This window comes from Cavia porcellus, unplaced genomic scaffold (assembly GCF_034190915.1).
Source record: "Cavia porcellus strain 051 isolate PalLab524CR breed Dunkin Hartley unplaced genomic scaffold, mCavPor4.1 scaffold_27, whole genome shotgun sequence".
Lineage (NCBI taxonomy): Eukaryota > Metazoa > Chordata > Mammalia > Rodentia > Caviidae > Cavia > Cavia porcellus.
Genome location: NW_026947510.1, coordinates 39,715,553 through 39,725,981, shown reverse-complemented (window position 1 = coordinate 39,725,981; position 10,429 = coordinate 39,715,553). Strand labels below are relative to the sequence as shown.

Sequence of the window (10,429 nt, the reverse complement as noted above, 5' to 3'; positions counted from 1 at the left end):
CTTTCTGATTCTAGCTGTAATGTAATTCTGGCTAGCTAATCTCGGTTGTCTTTCTGAGCAGCCCTCTGGTTGCACTTACTTTGTCTACCCACACTTACTTTGCTTTTCTTGTTCTGCTGTTTTCCCACAGTACATTCTCTTGCTCTTATCTTTACAGTGCATGCCATCTCACTCTGTTATAGCTCATTTCCTGTGTATCTTCTTTCTGAGTTATAAATGCTTTGAAAGTAGTCTCCACGCTGTTTGCATTTTTTTTTTTAAATTCACAAGTCTAGCATAGTAAATAGTACCATGGTGCCTGGTGGTTAGAAGTATTCACACAACTGTAGAATGAGTATCAGATATTACAAGTATTAAACTCTGGGAAGGAGGAACCTATGGCATTATATTTTAGGAATTTCCAACAATACAAGAGTCTTTTAAAGTGTACTATAAAGGTCTTCTGGGGTGGGAATTTGGCCAGTGGTAAGCACTTACCATGTGCAAAACCCTGGGTTAAACTCTAGCACAGCAGAAAAAGAAAACATAGACCTATTTGACCTTTTTTTTTTTTTTTTTTTTAAAGCAAAGTCTAGCTATGCTATGCATGCTGGCCTTTAACTCATTTATGTAATCCAGGTTGCCCTTGAACTCATGGCAATCCTCCTGCCTCAGCCTTCTGAGTGCTTAGCTATAGGCATTTGCCACCATGCCTGGGCTGTTTTGACTTTTTCCTTTTGTTTTCTTTTCTCCTTTTTTTTTTTTTCTTCTGACTTCTTAATGCAGGATAAGCTAGTGGTATCTTTTTTTTTTTTTTGGTATGGGGGATCAAATTAACAACCTTGTGCTTGGCAGGCACTTATGCCACTGAGCTAAATCCCCAGCCACTAGTGCTATGTTTTGAACTATAACCTTTGGAAAAGGAAACTCGGCCCTTCATTTAAACAGGAACAGTTGATCTAATTAACTCCTTATAAGGTCTTTCTGGGAGTGGCTTCCAATTTGTCCTTTGGGGTTGGGCAGGTGACATTTGCTATCACTAAGTGACTATAGAGGAGAGAAATCTCTAGGGATGGGGTGAAAGTGTTTGAAGCTCCTCTGGCACTCCTATATAGTTCCCTCTGGTAGTCCCATTTTCCTCCCTTCCCCACTGCACAAAAGTGCTATCTTTGTGGTGCAGGTGAATTTTGTTTTAATTTTGTGGACTTTATGATGAATGTGACTCCTTTACCAGGACTTCCATTATCAAGACGTGGTTGAACTCTTAGCTTTTCCAGTCATAAACCTGCTAAAACATTACATTGCATGTAAATGTAGACCCGAAGGGAAAATCATCTGTTAATAACTTTATAGAAATTGTGGTCAGTCTTGGTCTTGCGGGTGGTGACTGGCCATTGTTGGCTCATCTGAGCTAGGGAAAAGGGTCCATGTGCAGGGTGTCGTCCAGCTGTAGAGCAGATCGGCTGGAAGCCTGGAGGAGTCTGCCCACTTTGCAGGAGTTTTGAAACTCGCTGGTGTGGAGGTTGCTGGAATATCTTCCGCATTCCTCTTCCTCCTTCTCTGGTGGCCACAGTTCCCGCGCGGGGGAGGGGCGAGTGGCAGCCAGCAGAGCTGAGAGGACAGAGCCCAGCGTGCCCTGGTGGCTCCCAGGGCCCAGGGCACGTGGACAAGGAGTCTCTTTAAGAACATAGTAGAAGTCTCTTAAAACAGGCAAACATGGGATCACCTTCACAAAGCTCAGAAGGCCACTCTCATTTTCAACTACAGTTTTATACAGGTCCATTCAGACTTACTAATGTCTCATTTGTAAAGTGGGAATATAAAAGAAAAATTACAACAAATATTAAAAAAAAAAAAAAAAGGAAGCCTGCAGCACAAAGCAGGTTCTTTTCCTGTGCATAATGGAAAAGAACTAAATAACCTTGCTTTTGTTGCTTTTGTTCCAGCTCAATATAAGGATAGATCCGACCCAACAAATGTTTCCTTTTGTTCCGGGCCCTGTAAAGAACCATTTCTCTACAGAGAAAGAATCCCCTTTGTACGTTCCTGCCCGACAGGCCCAGGGGATTATCAAGAGAAAGCTCCCTCGAGCTGTTTTCCGGGTTGGAGTCTCGTTCTTGAGTAAGGGCTGGTTGCCATGGCGACGCTCCCCAGAGGCCCCGCCCTACCCCTTCCAGTGCAGCCCGCGCAGCAGCTAGCTGTTAACTAGGTCAGCCCGACCTCACGTGCTCCTCCCGCACAGCTTCGGGACGCCAGGGAAATTCCAAACTGTACCTCTCTCCTGACCTCTGAGGCCCAGAGGAGGAGAAAAAGAGAGCGAGAGAGAGAGACAAAAAAGGCAGCTCTTTGCCAGACATTGCTGAATTATCCTCGGAGAGAAAAAAAGAAAAAAAAAAAACCATTAGATCGAAAGCTTGTTGAAGGCAAGAACCACCTTCTCATCACTGAACCAGTTCTTTCTCTGATGCTGTGACGCTCACCTGACCCGCAGCTCGAAGTAGACTGATGCACAGTAGGATCTGAAAAAGATTTCATAACTATTAGCCAGGGAGGTGGCCTTAAGGTACCAGTTTGAAAAGAAAGGCCTTTGGAGTCACAATATTTGTCTGCTCTACTGTAGACGTATAATGTGAGAAAAAAATCTTTACAAATGTCATTCTCATCTCTAAAATGGGGCGATAGTAACCTAATTCAGGTTCACAAGTACTGGATCATGAGATACAAAACGTGGTACTGCATCTGGCTCGTAACGCGCTTGGTATTAAGATTATTGCTGTTATTATCTCCTCTAGCTTACTACATTTTAAGTGGGAAGAAGCATTGCCTTCTACTTAAACCAACCCCAAATAACAAAAAGCCTAGCGTTGTTCGTAACAGACTAGGCCTAACCGTTAATAAGATTAATATATTCTTAAGTGCTTCATGAATTATTTATCTGTGTAATAAGCCTCAAATAGAACATGCCAGTGATGTTTCCTGTACGATAGAATGTCGCACATAAATAATGCAAAGGGGACTGTGTTCCGATCGCACATCCCTATTATGGTAAACCGAATGAAACAGCATTTTGCCAGCTTTCAGCTTGATCCACTCCTCTCTCCCTCACCGGTCTCTCTCAAACCCACGCGCGGCAGTCCTGGAGCAAGTGTTTGTGAGCTCTGTAAGCACCACGGCCCCCGCCCCGCCCCGCCCTTCCTATACCAGGGCTGCTTCTAAGTCCCAGAAACGTGGAAATGTGTAATCTGGAGGTACTCACCTGGTGACTCTGGAAGCTTCTGAACATTTTGGACACTTAGCAATCAGGAAATTCCCTCTTTTCCATGTCCTTGTCCCCGCCCCCACAACTCCCAGGCGGGCTGTTTCTAGAACTCATACGACGCTTTTGCGTTTTTTTTTTTTTTAAAGGGGTTAAAGCTGTAACTGGCCCGGAAAGACTGAGCCAAACTTGGCCACAGGATGTGCACACCCTAGACAGCTGTGTTCCACAACTCAGATTAGGAAAAAAGCCCTTCAGGGTGGGACTGATCAGTTGTCTGGAGGTTCTGGCCTCTGGGGGGAGGGGAGGCTAGGATAGAATTGTCTTCCTGGTGTTACCTAATACTGCTGCATCGCTGCGTTGTGAATGCATTTTTTTGGACACATGTTAAGAACATGTGGACAGCATGGAGCATATGTATTGTCAGTTAATGCACAGGGCCGAGGGAGGTCTGGTCAAAGGCTGCATCAGGGCCACTGTATGTAGAGCGCTCCTAGGACACCTCTGTGCAGGGTTCTGAGTTTGGGCGATAAGGCAGCAAAGGTGTACAGAGATGGTGTGAACTGCAGGGTGTGAAGTGCGGTTCCCTCTCCTTCAGACCCTCTCCTGCGTTCCCCTCTTAGCGCATACACATTAAACCATCCAGACACGTCGTCCTCCCCTCCCCCAACACCGCAGCCAGCTCTCTCTGAAAACTGATACCCTGAGGCCCTTTTTCCCTCACCAGCCATAATTAGGAGCAGCCAGAGAGAAAATGCGGACTGGATTCTGGCACAGAAGGTGTGCTCAGTGCTTTTCCCTCCAGCAACAGGGCACTGTTCCGGCTCCAGGCCTTGTATTTCATCTGACTTTGCTACTAAAGGAAACTGCTTTAGGCTCCAGCGAGTCCAAGACAAATCCATTTCTTTCTGCGAAATCCATTTTGTATTTTCTGTTTCACCCTAGTGATGTCTCAGCCGAGGCTGTTGTTCTCAGTCCAGCTCAGAAACTGGCTCAAACCGCCCTGAACTGGATTTGGTGGCTGTTGAGACACAGTTTCTGCCTCTTTGTTAGGGCGGAACCGGCCTCATTCGCTGTTTCCCTCCCTCCTGATCTCCAGTCACCAGCAGCAATCCCCACCCCCTCCAGTTTGGCATTTTTTTACCCTTCCCTGGGCCAAGACCCCAGGAAGTAGATTAAATTCTTGTAGAAAGTGGATTTCGGTTGTAAACCTTATGCTTTTATTAACTGTTTTAGTTCTGCAGAAAGTTATCTTACCAATTGACATGGTGCCCTTAAAATCTTGGCTGTCGTGCTAACCTAGAATTACCCTTAAATTTCCATCAAAGACCAAGGGTTTTGGTGGAGCACATTGTTAATTTCCGTTCTGTGACTATTAAAATTAAACTAATTCGTTAACTTCTTTGCTGGGAATTGACAAACATAATGTATGGAATTAAAAAAAAAAAAAAAACAGTCCCCATCCTGACTGTCGGCTGCAACTGTGCAGTGCCTACAGGAAAAACTAGAGAACTGAGATGTTTTTGGTTTTCGAACTTGTAATTTTAACCCTGGATCAGCTTCTTGGAATTATGTGGGGAAGAGGTCTGACTGGGGAATGCGCGGGGACACTGCTAACATCATATAGGTGGAGACAGACCTGGGATTGTGACAGAGCGAGGAGGATAGAAGAGGCTGCGGTTTTGTAAACTCCTTCTATAAAATACAAGCATTGCTAAGGTTTTGGAGCTACACTGAGGGGACAGTTATATAACATAGTGTGGTAAATGCCACCTCATTGTCCACCTAAAAAGATTAATTTTATGTTTATGCGAATTTTACCTCAGTTTTTAAATATGAGCTGTTTTTTGGACAAGAATTTCTCACTTGGAGTTTTTTGAAAATTCAGAGGCAGTTGGATTATAAACAACCATGATCTGGGTGTGGCTTCTTGTGGTTCCTGACGACTCGCTTATTGCCCTCTGCTGGCCAAATTAAGCAACGCATCAAGATGTCACAAGGCCTTCGAAGCAGTCTCTTTGTTAATCTGTCCAAGCACAAATACACCACCAATGACTAAGCCTTATTCTCCTTTGCTGCACGTGCGTTTTATTTGTTTACTTATATGTGTAGCACTGAAAGGAGCTATTTTGTGGTGTTATGTGAGATTAACTATATAAATTTAACAATTTAAAATTCAACCTTGAATCACAAAAAAGAGACAAACACGTTGCCATCTCTCCTACATTAAAAACTACAGTTAAACATGCTCGTTTAAGTGTGTAATTTCGGTGGAGCATAAAGTCTTGGAAAAAAGCCAGTGACACCAATAGATCTGGAAAGACTATTTTTACATGCAAGAGGGCGGGACTCTGCTTTGTCTGGTGAATCAGTGCTCTAAGAAAGATTCCTTTGTAGGTTTGGAATAACGTAATTTTTGAAATCTGTGTAAGAAAGAGATGAATTTATCTACCAAGTTTGTTTTTATGAGATTTAAGGATGATAAATAATTTTGCAGGAAGGCACACAGTTATATGCTATATAGAGTCTTCCAAAATTTTGAGTAGCAAAGCAATTCAGGAAAGGTAGAGTTAAAATCCAGGCCAACTTTTGTTTGTTTGTTTTTGTCTTTTTGAGAAAGGGTTTCACTATGCAGTTCAGATTGGCCTTGAACTCACTTTGTGGTTTAGGCTGGCCTCAAACTCATGGTGATCCTCCTGCCTCAGCCTCCTGAGTGCTGGGATTATAGCTGTGTGACACGTGCCTGATAAGGCCATCTTTCTAACTGTTAAATCAGTTCTTACTTCAGGAACTTCAGACTTTCTGTTTTACATGTTACCCCTCCCACCAGCCTCTCCTATTCTAGGGTCAAATCTTGTCTTGTGCATCACCACCTTAGAGAAACCTGCATGCATGTATGATTTAATTAAAGTAGTGGATTCCTCCTACTTTCGTTTTAAGTGCAAACACCTTTTAATCTGTGATAGAACCACTACACGGTTTTATGCATTTATTTTGTGTGTATTCTCTGTCTCTTCCCACTAGCTTTCTAACTCTTCTGAAGCCATGTCTGTCTGATCAGACTGTCTAACTAGCTCTTGGCAGAATAGCAGGAAAAAAAAAAAAAAAAGCAAGGAATAAATATTTGTTGAGCAGATGAGTTAAATTCAAATACCGGTTTTCTGGACTCGCTCCACTGCTTTTGGATTCTCCTTTTATACCTTGTGCTCTTTGAAGATCCAGCCTGTTTTCTTTTTCCCCGTGAACTCTCAGCAGCTACTGATTTATTTTAGGATTTCCCTTCCCATAATTTGAGTTCTGATGAACTCAATTTGAGTAGAATTAGTTCCTAGATTTTATCTCCTAAAAAATGAGAATTAATTCAGTGATTCCTGCAGCCTGTATTTTCTTGTCTATGGTAGCTGATGAATGCTGAGATGGGATTTGACCTGGGTTTTTGATTTCTGAGTGTGGAGCTGTCCACATGGTGCTTTCTTTCCCACCCTTACAAAAACTTTTCGTATCATCTGAGAGAAAAGGCTTACAAATGCCTTCTACTAAAAAGTCTCCTCCTGCTGGCCAGAGACAGACTTGCCCATGTGAAGATTTAGATGTCCAAAATTTTTTTTTTTGCAATTTTTATATAAGTACATTTTACATATATGTAATGATAGCATTCATCACAGGAAACTTGTGCCTGTAATAATGTCCAGAACTTCAAGCAGACATTACATCTCTGAGATCATAGAGAGGAGACATCACTGATTTATCAATTTCAGCACGCAAGAATAATTCCTTTGGGAAATTTCTTTACCTAGGCAAATTTGCTACAAAATGCTGTAACTTTCGCTTCTTTAACTGGTCCAGGGTAATAAAGACTGAATATAAAGTTCAGAAAAGCTTAAAGCTCTGAAGCCTTGGTTTTTGTCATTCATTTTGTTGTACTCTTTCGAAAAAGAGATGTCTATTTTACTAAGTTGTAATCTTTGTAATAGCATTTATAATAACCTTGTCTAGTTATTGTTCTGCATATATAAGCAACATCGTATATATAAAATCACCTAATCCTCACCTCATCCTTCCCTTTTAGGGAGAATACCATTGCTTCTATTACTGATGGAAGTATAGAGACACAGAGAGGTTAGGTAACTTACTTAAGGTCACACAGTTACTAGGCAGCAGAACAAGACACAAACCCAGGCTATTTGAGTACATACTCTTAGAACTGTTGTGCCTACTATGCATGTTGGCATACTATGCACGTTAAGTATTAGTTTCTTAACCAGGCGTGATGGAACACGCCTATAATCCCAGGATGTGTTAGGCTGAGGCAGGAGAATCACCATGAATTTGAGGCCAGTTTGGGCTACAAAGTGAGTTCAAAACATCCTGAACCGCATAGGGAAACCCTGTCTGAAAAGGACAAAGACAAAAAAAATGTTTCTTTTTATTTCCTCTCTTACTCCCAAGAAAAAGGGAAATTACTTCCTAAGAGGTCTTAGCACAAAACCATAGAAATTTAGAAACAAACTTGCTTTTTCAGATGAGGGAGAGCAAGTCCAAAGAGTCCACAGGTTTTGTGCTATGCGCTGGCAGCTCTGTGGGCCTAGATCCCAGCACTGCTAAGTAATCAGGGAGAGAAAAATGTTTCTTAATGTGTTTATCTAGTTCCTTCCTTTGTCCTTTTTGAAAATAATGGGGAAAGTTTTCTTTCTGAATTTCCCTTCTTTTCCCTCTCGGTTTTTGCAGTTACCTGGCACGTGCTGCTGCAGGAAGGAGACTTAGCTGAGCACAGAGCCGCTGCTTTGCCACAGCACGCAGAGGAGGGAGAAAGCCTTTGCGACTGCCAGCAGCACAGGGGGAAATTAGCGTTTGTTTTCCACTTGCTTTTTTTCTCATTCTTTTCTTCTTCAGTGCTGGAGACTCAACCTAGAGCCTCACACCTGCTAAGCAAGTGTTTAGCTGTTGAAAGTTAAGCCCCCGGGCCTTTTTTTTCAACCCAATCTTTTCATAATTGTTCCTGGCTCCAACTCTCTTCTGTGGACTAACACTGCAGGGGTCACCGCAGGTGTCACCCTGGTAAAAATTCAACCCAGCACAGAGATAGGAGAAGTACACTAAGACCATCAGCAGCTGGCTAATCTTTTTTCTCCCAGTATGAAAACAGCTTAACTTCTGTCCACATTGTGCCTTTATCTCAGTAGATGCCTTTGCACAATTTAGTGAACTCACTTTAGAGATAATTTTTACACTTTATGTGAACCACTATCCTTTTTTATTATCTTCTCTCAAAGAATTTTGAGTTGGCCATTAAAAAATGCTCCAACAGAGCACAAGAGATCATGATGTTTTGCTTTATGTTTGTTTGGCTTAAAATAAAAATTCCGAGAAGTATCACGTACAGGTCTCCTGTTGCAGAAGTGCCGCATAGCATAGCATTAGGAGCTTTGAACAGCACGGTTCTAAAAGGTCACCATATGGAGTGTTAGGCTGTAAACAGAACATAAGCTTCAGAAGAAATTTATATTTTATTATCATAGAAGAGGTATTTCTTTTTGTTTGTTTTTTATTCTAAAGAGGATAAAACAATAAAAACAAAACAAACCAGTGTAAAAGATACAGGACTTAAAAACATTAAGATATCAACAACTGTTACCATAATGCCACCTGATGTCTTCAAAATAGCTATAGATAAATTCAGACATAGTAAAAATCAAACAGAACAGAATAGAAATAATAAAACAATGAATGTAATAAAGGACTTCAAAACAAGCCAATAGTAAATCCAAAACTGCTACCATAATGTATCTTCATACCCTTGAAATAGCTTCTGCCATGGGATTTAACATAATAAAAAAAAAAAAGAATAAAATCCAATCCAACAAAACAGTGGAAACAATATAAGGCCTCAAAACAAGACCACAGGGAACCAACAATGGCTGCAACCCTCAGAAGGAGATCCTTCCCTAGATACCACACTGTGTTTTTTCCTTTTTTTATCACTACCGGGGATTGAACGCATGACTGCCTGCTTTCAAGGCAGGCGCTTATGCCACTGAGCTAAATCCCCAGCCTGATACCACACTGTGTAACACTATCCTCCAAACCTATAATCAGACCACTGGCACTAGACCTGCAATGTTGTGAAACACCAAAGCACCACAGGCATCCAACTGCATTTCACCTCCATAGCTATCATCACAGCCTGTGTTTCTCTGGATAAACTGGTTGTTTGGGGGAGAGAGGGTTGGTATTTCTTGTTTGCCAGCCCACCTTATCAGAAGGGACTGGAGTCTAACTGTTTCCAGTCTGGCAGCAGCCTGCGCATGGCACTGGTTCCTAGACTGGGCTTGTTTGCTGGTGTGACCTTGTTCTCTCTGCTCCCAGTCCACTAATGGCACTGACTCATGGGGAAAGGCTTGCGTCTGGTTCAGCAGCAGCCCACGCATGGCCTGAGAGGTGTTTTTTTAAACCTTCTCCTTAGCAGTTTTACCTGAAATGGACCTTGAAGAAATAAAAAGAGCAGTAAAAATAGTTTCTGCTAGACCACCTGATTCAGGTGTCATGGTTTAAATACAAAGTATCTCTCGAAGATTGGTGCTTTGAGGGCTTCATGAACAGTGCAGGATTGTGCAGAGCTGGGGCCTGGAGAGGTGACGGGGTCTCGAGAATGATAACCTCACCAACTGATTAACTGATGAATTCATAGCTAAGTGGGCTATGAGGAGGTGGGGCCTGGTTAGAGGAAGTGTGCCGGGGGTTCAAGTGCCTTTGAGGGGTGAGTCTGGTGTCTGGCCCCTTTGATATAGGGAAATGAAACTCCCAACCTACTGTATGTCCGGAATGAGTTTGTGTTCTCTAAAACCGAAGAATGAATTTTAAGAACAGTGAAGGTTAAGAGCAGAAATATTTGAGAGAAAGAAAGCTTCTGTCTGAGAGAGAGACAGAAGGGGTCCTGAGCAGGTTGCCGAGGACTCTTGTCTTTTCCAGAGACTTTTATAGAGCAAAATCATGAGATTAGATGACTCAAAGGTGAGGAAAAATGGGAATTTGCAAGGTGAGCATAAGGTGGGACAGAATTATGGTCAATCAATAAGATTAACTGCTCAGGTAAAATTGACCAAATCAGGGACAAATGGGGAAGCGAGTCACATAGAAAGCAAACATTCTTTATGGATCAGTGACTCTTCCTACAGGGATTGGGATGGTGACTCC

The 10,429-nt window shown here is 42.3% G+C and overlaps 1 long non-coding RNA gene across 1 annotated transcript; it reads right to left on the bottom strand.

Moving 5' to 3' along the window:
• Positions 1–670: 670 nt before the first annotated feature.
• Positions 671–4,346, bottom strand: LOC134473561 (uncharacterized). The gene is made up of 2 exons (XR_010043872.1): positions 3,236–4,346; positions 671–2,498 (listed from the first exon to the last, which is right to left on the bottom strand). It is a non-coding gene; the product is annotated as an uncharacterized LOC134473561 (long non-coding RNA).
• Between the last annotated feature and the right edge of the window lie 6,083 nt (positions 4,347–10,429).